Below are 16,775 nucleotides of genomic sequence, written 5' to 3' on the forward strand. Positions count from 1 at the left end.
CCAGCAGAGAGAGAGGGCCTGGCACAAGGAAGGCCACGGTGCTCCTGAAGCTGTTGCGTTTAATCTGTTGTGTTTGTGAAGCTGATGTGTCTAAGTACCTACGTGCCTGTGAAGCTAATGTGTTTAAAGGTCTACATGCCTGTGAGTCTGATGAGTTTGTAAAGTTGTGAAGCATTGAAATGGCCGATTAAAAGTCTTACCTGAGCCTGGAAAACCCGCCTCCCTGTGTTCTCCTTCCCTTCTTCTGTGAAGTTGTGTTACAAGTATCTATAGCTACTTTGTCACCATCCTTTCATGTTTATATTTGGAAAGTTAAATGAAGTGCTAGTTTTGCACATTTGAATAAGAATACAAAAGCATTAGTGAATAACATTTTATATTTATTACATATTATTATTACATATTTATTGTACAGGGTTCTTGTTAAGTCTACCTGTCTTTTATTTTGGAACGGAATGTCGTCTTTTGTTGATGTCATACCTGTGAAGATCCAACATATTTTCACCTTATAATGTCACATGTGGAGTTTTATGAGTAGAATCACGGTTGAATGTGGTTTCATTATTGAGTGAAGATGCTGATACCGTTTAGAAGAGTGTTGCTTTCTGCAGTACGAAAACATAATGGTCGGCTGTTTTCGGACTCTAACAGCATTTCCACTGCAAGAAAAATAAGTTTCATAACTTGACAGCTAAATGGAAATGTCTCACTGTGTTTACAGGTGACTAACAGGTTATTTGTGGGTTTTTTCAGGGCTTAGTTCTAGGCATGTATGAGAAACAGTTAGACAATGATGGAATGCATTTCACAGAGGCTGCAGCGGAGTTTGACTGGTCACTCTCAGGAAAACTGTCAGAAATGCTCTTGTTGTAAGTCATTAATTTGACATTTTCACCCTTCTATTAAATGACTCGTCCATTTACTCTTCAAGCTAACCATTCCTGAGCATGTCTGCTTCTTTTCTCCTCTCTGCTCTGTAGATCTGGATCTCCTCTGAAGAAAGGCAAGAGCAGGATCTTTTATGGTTTACATCAGGTGTGAGCTGACTTCTACGTGATCTTGGCTGCCCTTCAGATGAACCTGATGACAGGATTCTTATATATGTCAATTGTAAAAACAGAATTGTCTTACTTTTTAAGGACTTTCCTAGAGTAGTTGTGGTGGGCTTGGTAAGAGTGACACAGGTGTGTGTAGGAAAGAGAACTGGGATAACTGTAAGGAAAGCATCCATGCAGCTGTGTCAAGTAAGTGCTGTTGTTGTGTGTGTTTTTTGTTTTTCACTGTCAATGGAATAGTGCGTCCAAAAATTAAACTATGAAAGTATGACTTTCTTTCTTCTGCTGAACACAAACAAAGATTTTTAGAAGAATATCTCAGCTCTGTAGGTCCATACAAGTCAAGTGAATGGTGGCCAGAGCTTTGAAGGTCCAAAAGCACATAAAGGCACCATAAAAGTAATCCATATGACTCCAGTGGTTAAATCATTGTCTTCAGAAGCCATATGATAGGTGTGGGTGAGAAACAGATCAATATGTAAGTCCTTGTGGCAGCGGGGGCTTGGTCGAGCGTCCGTCGGGAGAGAGAGAGTGGTAAGGGTGCATACACCTGAGCCAAATAAATAACACCTGTCTCTAATAGTAGTGAGATTGGGGAGAGCGGCATAAAAGGACCATGCTAGCACCAGATCAAGAGAGAGAGACTGGGTCGAGAGCCTTTCTGTGAAGCTGATGTGTTATCGTGAAGCTGATGCGTTAGTGTAAAGCTGATGAGTTAGAGTGAAGCTGATGTGTTATTGTGAAGCTGTAAACCAGAGAAGTGGTCAATTAAAAGTTCCCTAACTGTGTTTGAAGAATCCAGTTCCAGGTGTACTTCCTTGTTATACTGGTGCCAAAACCCGCGATCTGACTTGAAGGCTGCACGCCCCATGGAGTCCTTTCCGCTGTCCGACATCATCAAGTCCCTCACCAACCTACATCACACCCACCAACATGCTCTGCTTGAACTCCGCCAGGATCAAGAACGCCACTTCCATTAGGTCCCTAGAGTTCAGGCAGAGGACCGGCAGGACATTCAGAGCCTCCTCACCCAGGAGAAGGCCCCGGCAGTGACCCCAGACAACAGCAGCCCCCTGCGCCCACCCATGCTTTTGAAGACTGGGGTGGAAGACGCTCTCCCTCTGCTGTCCGGGGAAGCCCAGCTTGCAGCACAACAACTACCGGTGGCTAATCTACTGGTCAACGGTGACCTGAAGAAGACCATCCTGCAGCGGGTCGGCCAGAGCCCAGAGCAATACCGTCAACTGATCCGCTCGATGGAGATGGAAGGGGCCGGTCACCCATTTGCCTTTTCTCAGTGGCTCTGTGATGCCTGCCGGAAATGGCTGTGGGTGGACGTCGAGGGAGTGGTCGACCAAGTGGTGCTGGAGCAGCTGATCCACCGGCTTCCAGAAGGGACAGACAGCATTGCCAGCCTCATCCGCCCCAGAGCCTGCATTGCCTACTTTGAGCGTCTGGAGGAGGAGGAGGAGAGGAAAGGCTTTCATCTCCAAGTCTCTGCCAGTGTTCATGACCACAGAGGTCATTTCCAAGTCTCTACCAGTGTTCACGACCACAGAGGTCATTTCCAAGTCTCTGCCAGTGTTCACGACCACAGAGGTCGTTTCCGAGTCTCTGCCAGTGTTCATGACCACAGAGGTCGTTTCCAAGTGTCTGCCAGTGTTCACGACCTCAGAGGTCATTTCCAAGTCTCTGTCAGTGTTCACGACCACAGAGGTTGTTTCCAAGTCTCTACCAGTGTTCACGACCATAGAGGTCGTTTCCGAGTCTCTGCTCATGTCCACGACCACAGAGGTCGTTCCCGAGACTATGTCCATGTTCATGACCACAGAGGTTGTCTCCGAGTCTCAGTCCATGCCCATGACCACAGAGGTCGTTCCCGAGTCTCAGTCCATGCCCACGACCACAGAGGTCGTTCCCGAGTCTTAGTCCATGCCCACGACCACAGAGGTCGCTCCCGAGACTCTGTCCATTCCCACGACCACAGAGGTCACTCCTGAGACTCTGCTCATGTTCGCGACCACTGAGGTCATTTCCCAGTCATCCTGGACTCTTAGTCTCGAGCCTACCATGGCTCTGCTTTCTATGGCTTCGCCCCTCGAGCCTGCCATGGCTCCGCCTTCTACAGCTTCGCCCCTTGAGCCTTCCATGGCTCCGCCTTCTACGGCTTCCCCCTTCGAGCCTGCCACGGCTCCAGTCTCAGTCTGGGGTCACCACCCAGGCTTCCTGACCCTGTTTCAGCTCTGTGGTCATCAACCAGGCCTTCTGATCCAGCCCTACCCTGAGATGGCCTCCTGGGTCTCATGGCTATCCGCCTAAACCGCTCTGGTCTTCTGGGTCTCCTGGTAGTCCACCTAATCTGTTCTGGTCTTCTGGATCTCATGGCCATCTGCCTGATCTGCTCTGGTCCTCTTGGTCTCATGTCCATCCGCCTGATCCGCTCTGGTCTTCTGGGTCTCCTGGTCGTCCACCTGATCTGCTCTGGTCTCCTGGGACTCCTGGCCGTCCACCTGACCTGCTCTGGTATCCCTGGTCTCATGGCCATCCACCTGGTCTGCTCTGGCTCCCTTGGTCTCCTGGCTGTCCACCTGACCTGCTCTGGTATCCCTGGTCTCATGGCCGTCTGCCTGGTCTGCTCTGGCTCCCTTGGTTCCCTGGTCATCTACCTGATCTGCCCTGGTTTCTTTGGACCCCGGTGTCGCCTGCCTCCTTGCTTCAGGATCTGCTCGCAGGGGGTAGGGGGGGATTCTGTCATGAATCCCGCCTTTGTTGTTCCTCCCACTCACTACCAGAGGGCTCCATCACCTGGGGATTGATGTTAACTCTCTGGACTCCATTTCCCATAATCCCCGTACGTGGCAATGATTACCTATTCACCTGTTTCCAACCTATTCAGCTATTTAAGTCTCACACTCACTCTCTGTCATGGTGAAGTCTGAGTTTTTTGTATTACCTGCGTATGATCCTGGACTGTTCACCCTGTTTTGACCCATTGCTGCCTGCCTACTATTACTACCTTTTTACCTGGATATAACCTGTGATTGTCTGCTGCCTGCCCTGACACCTTGCCTGTTTATTGTCAACCTCCCTGGATCACCTTGGATATTACTGTTGCTGGTGATTGACCCCTGCCTATCTGTATTAATATGTTTATTGTTAGTAAAGCTGCACATGGATCTTAACTCCGTTGACTCATCATTACAATAGTACTGTGCAAAAGTCTTAGGCACATAAGATGTTTTACAAAAATATTTGTCTTAAGATGGTTATTTGTATCTTAAACTTAAGTGTGTCAATAGGAGATATACATTTCAGACTCCCAAAAATCTTTTGCAAATAGTATAGATTCGAATAGAAGAACAGGGAGCCCTGCAACAGATGGCCCCCACTGAACATTGAGTCAGTCTGGGATTACACGAAGAGACAGAAGCAATTGAGACTAAATAGATAAAAGAACTGTGGCAAATTCTTCAAGAAGCTTGGAACATTCTATCTGCCAATAACCAAGAAAAACTGTGTCCAGGTGTACCTGGTTAAATTGGTGCTGTTTTTAAGGCAAAGGTGGTCACACCGAATATTGATTTAGCTTTTTTTTATGTTTACTGGACTTTGTATGATGTTTATTGATAAATGAAAACTATTTATGGCATTATTTTTGAAAACATCCTTGCTATGCAAAATTTTTCACAAGTGCCTAAAACTTTCGCACAGTTCTGTACTTTCCAAACATAAATTAACAATAGTAAATAACTAACATCCTGGCATTTTAGTCGACTCTATAAAATGAAACACCCTCAAAGAGCAGGTCTACAAAATCTGTGATAAATAGCCCAAGAAAGAAATGAACTGTTCTGCATTAGATTATTTTTATAAAGTTTATTTTTAAAGAATGGCACAGAGAACACTGAACGGGTCTGCCCAAAAAATAGGTTTTAATAAGCGACAATGAAAATGAGAGGGAACATTGGTTGGATGATTGTTTTTCTCTGGTAGGTCGACAACACTGATGCAGTGAGCAAACTGATTCTGGCTGATGCTCTGTGTTACGCTCATAGTTTCAGCCACAAAGCAATAATCAATGCAGCTACACTTACAGGTACACACACAAACTAGCTGCATTGATCAATTACATTGTTACAGCTGTGCTATCAAGTACTCATACACCTATATTTATGGTTTCTCTCTGTCTTTTATTCTTCTCACAAGTGCCATGGATGTGGCCTTAGGTTCTGCTGCTACAGGAGTCTTCACTAATTCTGATTAGCTGTCGGAGCAGCTGATGTTACACACATCTCATCAAAATAACTTGAATAATAGATTATTAATAGAGCTTATTTGTATGTTCCCAGGCAAGCATTGTTACTGGTGACTGGGTGTGGAGGATGCCACTGTTTCAGCACTACATCAAACAAATAACAGACAGTGCACTGGCAGACCTGAACAACATTGGAAAATGCAGCCAGTACATATGCATGCCTCTTTCACAAACACTATCTGAAATTCCCCCTCACAAGCAAATTGTCACACAATTTCTTACATTCTTGAGCACAACTTAACTTTTTAAAATTATTCACTCACTTTCTTAAAGAGACTATGAAATCAAAATCTCTGTATGTAATCTCTGAAGCTTTGAGGTCCGCTATATACTAGTGTGTTCCTATGGGCAAAAGCATACTACATGAGCACACATGGTCCTGTTGAACATACTTAAGAATAGTTCATCCAAAATGATAATTTTCTCAATATTTATTTACCATTATATTTTCTCAAATTCGTATGAATTTCTTCCTTCCGCAGAACACAGATTTTTTTTTTTTTTTAGTCTGTTTGTTCATAAAGTGCAAGTAAATGATGACCAAATTTTCAGCTTCAAAAAGCACATAAAGGCAGCATAAAGGTAATCCATACAGTATGGCTGTTTAATCAATGTCTTCTGAAGTGATCCAATCAGTTTTGGGTGAGAACAGACCAAAATGTAACTCCTCTTTTACTGTACATCTTGCCATTGCAGTCTCTAGGCACGGTCAAAGCTCAGTTACACTTCCTAGTGCTTGACGCATGCACAGAGCGCTAGATGGCACTAGGAAGTGTAATCAAGCTTGAAATTATGATTGCCAAGGAGACTTGGAGATGTCAAGATTTATAGTGAAAAGGAGTTACATTTTGGTCTGTTCTCACCCAAAACCGATTGGATTGTTTCAGAAGACATGGATTAAACACCCAGAGTCTTGTGGATTTCCTTTTTGCTGCCCTTGTCATTTTTTGAGCTTGGAATTTTGGTCACCATTCCATTGCATTGTATGGACAAACAGACATCATATCTCTATCAAAATATCTTCTTTTGTGCTCCGCTGAAAAAAAAAAAAGGCATACGAGTTTGAGTCGACATAAGGTTGTGTAAATGATGAAAGAATAATAATTTTTGGGTGAACTATTCCTTTAACGTGTGCTCTTGCATTGGTCTGGCAGTAACAAATCACTTTACACAAGGGGCCATAGAGTTACGTTCAAATGTCTTTGCCATTAAACCGGAATTGTTATTATTCAGGTACAGTAGCTAGCTTTAAGCATGTTGAGTTTAACTAACTTGCTTGGCAAAATTCTCCCTCCCTCTCCTCTGACTAGAATGTTAGAGCAGCAGATTATGGTTTTGGTGGATCAAGATTTGAACTTAAAGCTATTGGCCTTTAAAAAAACAGAAAAGCTCCTGATCAGGGATGTATTCTATTCACCTTTTGGCTAAAGTCACCCTTTTTTTGAACTAATTTGCCCAATTTGTTTGGTCGAATTGTCCACATTTTATTTAAGAAAATCACTTGAAATGGGTACTTTGTGCTTAAACACTTAAATCTTTAAATATAACAAACAAATAAACTGAAAATACCTTTTCACCTCATCGCTGCTTGATACATATTGCCCCAACTTCCTGTTTAAATAGGAAATGCATCAACACAGGAACAGAATTTAGTTTGGGGGTCTTTATTCTCCATTTAAAAACCTACAGTATAACATCTTCCCATTGATGTCTCTGTGATATGTAATCACTGTTGTGACTGTGCTTGTTTATGGTTGCCATGACACTGAACTGGTATGTGACCTCACAGCTCAGGAGGTGCTTGCACTGCTGCAGCCTTCCTAAGAGAGTTTGTGACAGCTGATCAGTAGGCTCATCTTGACATCGCCAGGGTCATGACCAATAAGGACGAAGTGCCGTACCTGCGGAAAGGAATGTCTGGAAGACCTACACGTACTTTGGTGGAGTTTGCTACTGGCTTGGTCTCTGAACCCTAATATGACCTCTTTGTGACCTAACTGCCTCAGTACTGTAGCCGAAAAAGAACAGACATGTTTCCATGAGGATCAATGTTCAGGATGATAGCCTGTGGGTTATAAATATATATGCTTCTGAAATAAGACTGACAATTACCAACAAGTGATCAGCACAGTAAAAGGGTGGAAAAAGTCATTTTCAAAATGTTTAGAGGGATAGTTTACCCAAAAATGAAAATTCTGTCATCATTTACACACCCTCATGTTGTTCCAAACCATATGACATCCGTGAAACACAAAAGGAGGTGTTAGGCAGAATATTAGCCTCAGTCACCATTCACTTTCATTGCATGCAATGAATGGTGACTGAGCCTAACATTCTAACTATTTTTGTAAATCATACAGGTTTGGAACAATATGAGGGTGAGTACATTTTTGAGTGAACTATCCCATTATGTTCCAGAGGAACTTCAGTGCCACTATTACATGTAAGGGGGAAAAAAACAATATGCACTGGAAACTGCTGACAATGTTAAGATTTAATTGGAGCAGTTGAATACTAGATACATCGTAACTATGAAAAAATAAAAATAAAAAATAAAAATAAATAAACTAAAAATAAAAGACCAGTATACTTGTTAAGTGTACTGCTCTTTAAAATGGTTTTGTAATATTGAAATTGCTCAGGGTTCAGGGAACCTTGCATATTTGTATAATGACATGACCTGGTACCAATAAGTGCACTTGAAATTGTGTACAAGGATGAATAAATACACTTTACAAGAGCGATAAAATCTTTAGCCCTGAAGTGTAAAAAATGTCACAGTGAAAAACTGGTGTGTTGTCATAATTGAATGATTGTCTAAATGTATTTATTACATGAAAGATAATGGTTGAAGTATTTATACAAATGAAAGATATTTTGGTAATTGCTCCTTTCTGTTTAGTTCATTTTTAAAGTAATATTTTCCTTATTGAGATTGAATGGAAACCCTCTTGGTGCAGTCTTGTAAAGTTTTGTAGAAAACATTAAAATGATAATGTCCACATTCACTCTTCCTTCTATTTCTTCAAGTCACAGTATAGGCCAGATTCACACACATTTTGTGTCTGCAGTGCTGAAGCACCATATCATTCGGTGACATGGCAAAATCCGCTCAGCCCAAAATGAAATTATTGCAATTATATGATTTCCATCTTTTAAAGTTATGAGTTCAATTTTATATACAATATATTAACAAACTTTCTGAGCATTGTATTAGGAACACTATGGTGTTAATATAGTGTCCGACGTGGTATTCTTCTGTTGTAGCACAGGTTCGACGTGCATTTTGAGATGCTATTCTGGTCACTGCAATTGTACAGAGTGGTTATCTGAGCTACTGTAGCCTTTCTGTCAGCTCGAACCAGTCTGGCCATTGTCCGTTGGCCTCTCTTATCAACAAGATGTTTCCGTCCACAGAACTGCTGCTCACTGGATGTTTTTTGTTTCTGGCACCATTCTGAGTAAACTCTAGAGACTGTTGTGCATGAAAATCCCAGGAGATCAGCAGTTACAGAAACACTCAAACCAGCCCGTCTGGCACCAACAATCGTGCTGCGGTCCAAATCACTGAGATCAAATTTGTTCCCCATTCTGATGGTTGATGTGACCCATATCTGATTTTATGCATTACACTGCTGCCACACGATTGGCTGATTAGATAATCGCATGAATAAGGAGGTGTACAGGTATTCCTAATAAAGTTTTCAGTGAGTGTATATGAAGAGGACATGAAATGTATTGCATAGTAGTAGGAATGACTCATTTACTGAATGAGTAGCTCTGTACTCCACTAGATGGCATTGTGTAAGTGAATGAAGGAAGGAGAGAAGGGTTGCCTTATCTCGGAATATTCAGTGTTGTGTCAGCTGGGCCTGTACACCCACTCATTTAAACAAAACACAGAACAGTTTACTGGAATGAAAGCCTCTCACACCATGCCTGCGTGTGTGTGTTCATGACCTAGCTAGTATTACTAAATGTCCCAAAAGTTTCCAAAACTTAAAACATTTTGGGGCATCCTCAAAGGGAAAAGTGGTTCACAAATAAAGTAAAGAGCGGTTTGTTTTCTTTGTTTCTTCTAAAAATTCAAAAAGTTTTCTTGTAGGTTTTTAGCTAGGTTTTTTCTGTAGTACTTTTAACACATAGCTAGGTTAAACATGAGTGTGTTTTTTGTAGACATTGTGCTGTAAGCTGATGTGGAATTTGTGCAATAAACTGTTAATCTTAAAAGCGGGGTAGCAATGGAGAGGAGAACGTTTGTTCTAAATGCGCGCCCTGCTTTCACCCTGAAATCCCCCTTACATGTGCACAACTTTACACCAAATATCCACTACACACACACAACATGCTCACCCACTTAATCTTACAAACAACACTACATCTCTTTACCTCCATGGTGGGATTTTGATAATTACATTTTACATGTTAGTAACTGTTAACTATAATAAATTGAGAATGGGGTGAGAGAAATTTCTTCGATAATAACATTTGTTTTAGTGTAAAAGCTTAATTGATACAGCTATGTGAGTGATATAAAAATGTTGGACTGTGTGTAGTTGATTTATGGGTCTAATGAACAAAACTGGATTTAAGATTGATTTTATCTGGAGAATTGTTCAGAGGCCATAGTTTGGTGGTTAAAAATCTGTCTCTCTGTGAAACACTACTTTCACGCATCAAGAAGTTGAATTAGTGTATAAGATTTTAATGAGGTGATCTGTGTGAGATTTGTGTGTGTATTAAAGAGTGAGAGAGAGGGAACAAGACAGAATAGCTTTGACAAAAGTCCAGAAGTGCAGTCAGAGGACAAGGTCACTCTCTTACAGTCAAAATATACTTTTTGCCACTTTGTGCATTTATATTTTTAGTAAAGAGAAATTTGTGGTGAATGAGTGCAGTTTGATTGGGAACAGTACACTGGTGAGTGTACTTACCTATAGGAATAAAAAATCATTTACACTTACATGTTATTTATTTAGAAGATGCTTTTATCCAAAGTGACTTACAAATGAGAATAATAAAAGCAGAAGCGATTAATCCAAGGGAGAAAACAATACGTTTAGTACAATCATACACAATTTTATTAGAACAGTACAACACTAAAGTGAAAGTTTAATTCAACTCTGGTGCATTTTTGGGTTGCCGCCCGCAATTTTTCACACTCAAATTTAAAAGCTCACCATTCACAAATACTGTGGACTAATTGCAAGAAATTGGTCTAATTTTTCAGAGAACCTCCCAAATAAAAATAAAATTAAAAAATACTCCAATTATTCATAAATAATATTGTATGTGTTTGTAAACTTATGATAAACAGATATAAAAAAACAACTTTTTTGTTGTTGTTGTCCTAAGTTTGTAAACGTGTAATTCTTGTTCTGTTCACACAACCTCACTTTGAAAAGTCTCATTTTATTTCCCTATGTGGCAGAAAGCACCAGAATTTTTTTTTCTCTATCACATTCCATCACAATATACAGATCTAATGCATTTTAGTCCTCACATATGTGTGACAGTCTAATTTTCAGTTCAAGCACCACCCTTGTTGTTTCATTGCATATTTTATCCTCTGAGTGGACTAGAAGCTCATCTAGGTGTCAGCAGAAAGCTGAGATCCTCCTCTTTGCGATGATATAAAACATTTTATCTAATATTTTATCATTTTATCATTTTAGCTAATTTTCAACATGAATGTTTTGAGGCCTTATTTTGTTATTTTAAGTGGTGGTTATCTCTGAAAAGTTCGGATTGTACGCTTTCAAATGATATCTCATAAGCCTGACTTATGTATATGGAGACTTTAACGTTTTGTGTGTAAACTTTTTCGCGATACAGCGCCCCCCTTTGGACCCGCTGGCGGATCCATAGAGTTTAAGGGTACAGAACAGTGGAGAAGGATTTTTTTAGTCATTAATGCATTCCTCGGGTCTTTAGTGACCCAGGACCTCAATCCACCCCCTGTACCTCATCCATTTTTTGCAGGCATGCCCACACCTTTTGTCTTTAGTATTCCTCAACCTTTCTCTTCTGAATAGTGTAAAAAATGTTACCAAAAATGCGTAGGATCATTAAAGACCCTAGATATGTAATAGTGTCTGTTTTTTTTTTTTTTTTTGCACTTCCATAAATTATATTTTTATGATTATTTCATGTCTATTTAAGTTTACTATCACAGTATATATATTTATTTTTATATAGACAAATGAGTGCTATATTCATACAAATGACTACCAATATATATCAAATATCATGTTGACAATAGTGAATTATCAGTATTTCATATACGTGTACACATACATATTGTCACAGTCTGGCCATGAGGTGTTCCACCTTCCTCTGTCTGTGTGTCATGTCTGCATGTGCCTGTGTGTTTCCCTCTCGTTTCTCACAGGTGCTACTCAGCAGCAATCAGCGTTGCCAGTGGCATTGCTCGTTAATAGATCTGCAGCACCTGTGTCCCTTTATTTTCTCCTCTATTTAAACTCTCCTCTGTCTTGTGTTCCCTGCTCGTTTGTTTTGTTTGTTGGTGAGTTTGTGTGTCATGCACCCAATCTGTCATTTTGACCATAGAAGTCTTCGGTCGGTTCTAGTATTTTACTAGTTCAGTTTTGAGTTTACTTTTTCCTCCATTGTGAGAGTTTTTGTTTGTATTTTTCTCTTTGTTTAATAAAGCCTTTTAGTTCCATCTCTTCATTTGGGTCCTTCATCTCTGCAACACTACTGTGACATAACAAACAAGCCCCAGATGGACCCAGCAGAGATGGATTTAAAAAAAAAAAAATATATGGATATCCTGCACGCATGTTAAGAGGCTGTTCTGGCTACAGCAGGAGAACAAGTCCGTGTGGGGGTATACCTTAGAATTTTTGGCACTGTCCTTGGGTCTGGGACACAATCAGGCCTGCCTTATTGAGCTTTTTAGGGCAGGTCTGACTGAGCCCATTAAATCTTGTGTCCCAGAGCAGGGTGAGGGTGGGAGTCTTCTCGAGTTGATCAGGCTGGCCATGAAATGGGATGAGTTCATCACAGCCTGTGCCTCAGAAGACTTCCAATCTTCATCCCAACCCGAGGACGGGGACATTCCCCACACGGAAGTGTTTGCATCAGCCAGTGCCTCTGCACCTCAGAAGAGGAGGAGGAGAAGTAAGAAATCCGTTCCCACTGCCAAGAGGTGGGGGCTGTTCCGCTGCTAACTGCCAGGAGGTGGAGAAGCATGTTGGTGACCTCCAGGTGGCGGAGGAGCTCTCTGGTGACTGCCAGGAGGCGGAGGAGCCCTCTGCAGACCGTCAGGAGGTGCTGGTCATTCCCCAGTTGCTGCCAGCGTTCCTGGCCATGGAGGCCGTTCCCCTGCCGCTATCAGCGTCCATGGCCACGGAGGCCGTTCCCCTGGCGCTTTCAGCGCTCACGGCCACGGAGGCTGTTCCCTGTCAGTGTTCGTGGCCATGGAGGCTGTGCCCCTGCCCCTGTCAGTGCTCACTGCCATGGAGTCCGTTCCTCTGTCCCTGTCAGTGCTCATGGCCACGAAGGCAGTTTCCCAGTCGCTGCCAGCGCTCCTGACCATGGTGGTCGCCGCATCGCCTGTCCAGTTCCCTGTGGTCATCGAGCCTATCCTGTTCCCTGTGGCCGTCGACGAGCCTATCCTGTTCCCTGTGGCCGTTGACGAGCCTATCCAGTTCCCTGTGGTCATGGAGTCTTTTCAGTTCCCTGAGGCTGTCGATGAGCCTGTCCTGTTGCCTGTTCGGGTTTGAGTTTACTTTTAACTCCATTGTGAGATTTTGTTTGTATTTTTTCTCTTTGATTATTAAATCCTTTTAGTTCCATCTCTGCGTTTGGGCCCTTCATCTCTGCCATACTACTGTGACACATGTTATACAGTACATGCTATTTCTTACTCAAGGTGGCACTGATGTGTCAGTAATTGACTTGATTTACATTTGACATTGCTATTTGCTGAAAAATTAGGGTGGCCAGACGTCCCATTTTTCCTGGGACAGTCCCGTATTTAAGCACTTTTTCTAGTGTCCCGACTTATTCTGTAAAAATTGTGTTTTGTCCTGTATTTCCCCTCTCCTAAAATTTCTCTATCGCCTATGTGGCTGTAACACTTCTCCGTGGAAGGAGGAGGTGAGAAACAGATTTCCTGGTTCAGGTAAGGATTTTCATTTCCCTCTCTACAGCAGGTGTACACTCTTAGAGCTTTTTATGTTGTTCAGTAAGCCACTTCACAAAATAAACTCTCGACATTTACAATAAGTCTTCGCTTCATACTCTGGTCTCTGGTGCCCAGGCTCTCTCTCTCGTCTACCTGCTGTGTGGCTTTATTTATGCTGCTATCCCTGTGCTCACTGAAATTAGAGACAGGTGTTAGACATAATTTAACTCGGGTGTAAGCGCCCTTACTGCTTTCTCTCTCTCTCCGGAGAGATTCTTGACCACGCCCCCACTGCCACAGCGGCTTTCTCAGTCATGTGAGAATTCTAATCAAAGGTAGCCAAGGATGCGGCTTGTAAAACCAATAAAATCACACCGTTGTTTTTTTTTTTTGTGTGTGTGTGTGTGTGTGTGTGTGTGTGTGTGTGTGTGTGTGTGTGTATTCTAGTGACCACAGGGGTGTTCGTGAGGGGTCAGGATGGGGTGGGAGTTTGGTAGGGGGAGGGGATATGATGGGGGTTTAATGTTTAAAGTGCTTGATTAATTATATGTTGTTGTTTTTTTTTGTGTGTTAATTTATGAATCAATAAAAATGTTAATAACAAAAATAAAATCACACCGTACATGATTGGATTAAACTATCCAATCACAATCCTCTATCAATAGACGTCCAGTTAGTGAACTGATTGAAGAGTCCATTTGAAAGAGCACAGATGAAATTGCGGCTGGAAAAATGTCAAGGAAGCGTGCATGTACATTTAATGAGGATCTTCAAAAAGAGTTTACATTTCTAAAAAAGGATTCAGAGACAGAGCCTAGTAAAGTGAGGTGTGAGATTTGTGGAGCTCACTTTTCCATCACCCATGGAGGCTGCACCGTCATCGCGCAGCATGTTCATACAAAAAAACATGTGGATGCTGCTAAAGGTAAGTGTGCCACACCAAGTGTTAGCCATTTTTTTGTGAAGAAAAGTTCCGAATCTGACAAGGTGCACGCAAGTGAAGGAATTTTTGCTTATCATTATGTTGTGCATGGCTATAGATTTGCACATTCATGACCTGAGATAAGTCAGGCTGGAGAAATCATTCAAACCCTCTGACATTAAAAAGCAGTTGGATTGAAGCTGGTGGCATGCAAGTGGATGATTTATTTTGTGCAGTGAGAAACTTTTATTCAGCATCGTGGATTACCTCCAAAACGGGAGCTGCTCATTGGAGAACACAGAAAAACTTGAGTGGGCCCTACTGAGAGACATCCCAGAGTTAAAAGACATTCAAAGTAGCCTTGCACACTTCTACTCCAGAATCCTCGCTCTCAGTTTGATTGATGAAACCACGCTCTTTGATGTGTGGGCTTGTGTGAAAAACATTGTCACTCGTCGCATCACTGAGTGGAACATGAACAAGACGGCCATGTCTGAGAGATGGATAGATGTTTTTCGTGAGCTGAAGAGCAAGACCATCAACTTTGGAGTCTAAGCCAAGGTCGTGGAGTTTGTTTTATGCCTGCCTGGGACATCTGCATCTGTGGAGTATGTGTTCTCATTAATGAACGCAGCATGGACACTGGATAGATCTCGGCTCAGTGTAACAGTCATGAAGGCAATGCTTTTCGTATGTCTTAATTTTGGATGTAAGCTGTGTGTCTATTTTGACTCAAAGTGCCTGAGAAAAAAAATATGTGTAGCTTATGTGTAGATTATGTGTTATGTGTATCTTTATATTGCTTTGACAGCTAGTTGCGTCTCAGGTCATTTCAGTGTGGAAGTAAGGAATCCTGTTTTATATTTGTTGCATCATCTCTTTGATATATGAAAAATAAAACAGTAAACTATATTAGAATATAATCTATTTTATTATTCTAATTGTCTTGAATATGTTTTGAAAATGTAACACTATCTGGGCATTTTGTAGATCCATATACTGCCAGGTCTCTAAAGACTCGTATGTAATGTTTGGCAGGGGTGTAAAGTAATTAAGTAAAAATACTTAAGTATTATTTTTGGGGATTTGAACTTCACTCAAGTGCAATTTAAACTGAATATTTGTACTTTTACTTAATTACATTTCCAAAGACAAAATAGTACTTTTTAAACTTGAAAAGTACTCATTACATTTTTGCAGATCATTTTCTTCCATCTTACTGGACTGAAGCCACCTTTTCACTGCATCTAACAAATGACAGATAACAGACCAGAGGTCAGTCATGTCAAATAGAGTGTCACACGTGTGGAGTGTGTGGAGTTCCGACCATCTGCAGAAGTGGAATTTCGGATATGATTTGAGCTTCGGATATGTTTAAATATTTGTGCGACTAGAGCGTGTGTGACTGCCCATCTGAATGTGATGTATCATTTAAAACTATGTGCATGAGGTTAGAAACACTGACGGCTTTTGTTTTTGTTACTTCATTCAGGGTCACGTGACGCCATGCGAGGACCGGACGTGTGAATGGTGAACTCTGCACACTTTGCTAGTTTTAACACTTTTAATGATATAAACTGGTGAGATTCGATACACTCCATTTCATAACTGTTCTAGGAGGACAATATGTCAAAGAATTCAAAATCCTCAGGCTCTGGAGACATTAAAAGACGTGCTCTAGCTGATACTTCAGAGAGGGCTGCGAGCCAGGGATTCGATTTGGTCAGAGAGATGCGGGAAATCCGGCGAGAGATGTTGGGCATGTCAGCAGTGCTGACGAAGGTCATTGCTGACTTGGAGGATCTTGCTGTGATACATCGATCGATCATTGCCATGGAGGTACAGTTCTCTGAGATGGTTACGAGAGTGGTTGATATCGAGAAATGCATTGATTATCTGGAGTCATTGGAGAGGGAATTATCTGCTAATCTGCTAGCGACCAAAGTGGATTTGGAGTGTGTCTGGGAGAAGTTGGAGGACATGGAGAACCGTATCTGGTGGAATAACGTCTGTATTGTCGGAATTCCTGATATCCGGAAGCAGTTCCTCTACTCAACATCTCAGCACGCAGTGTTGCGGAGGCACTCTTCAAAATAATCTCCTGGGTGGGGATTCCGAAAGATATCCTCACTGATCTAAGCACAACATTTATGTCACGGACACTCGAGCTTTATGAATCGTTGGGTATTAAGTAGATTCGCACCAGTGTTCACTGTCCACAAACAGATGGCCTGGTGGAGCGATTTAACAAAACCCTTAAAAACATGATTCATAAGTTTGTGCACAAGGATGCTAGAAATTGGGACCAATGGCTCGATCCCCTGTTATTCG

General features: G+C 41.8%; 1 pseudogene; it reads left to right on the forward strand.

Annotated features, from left to right (window-relative positions):
- The first annotated feature begins 574 nt into the window (after positions 1-574).
- Positions 575-7,346, forward strand: LOC127443564 (cytosol aminopeptidase-like; annotated as a pseudogene).
- Positions 7,347-16,775: the final 9,429 nt, after the last annotated feature.

Source organism: Myxocyprinus asiaticus, chromosome 7, assembly GCF_019703515.2.
Source record: "Myxocyprinus asiaticus isolate MX2 ecotype Aquarium Trade chromosome 7, UBuf_Myxa_2, whole genome shotgun sequence".
NCBI classification, from domain to species: Eukaryota; Metazoa; Chordata; class Actinopteri; order Cypriniformes; family Catostomidae; genus Myxocyprinus; species Myxocyprinus asiaticus.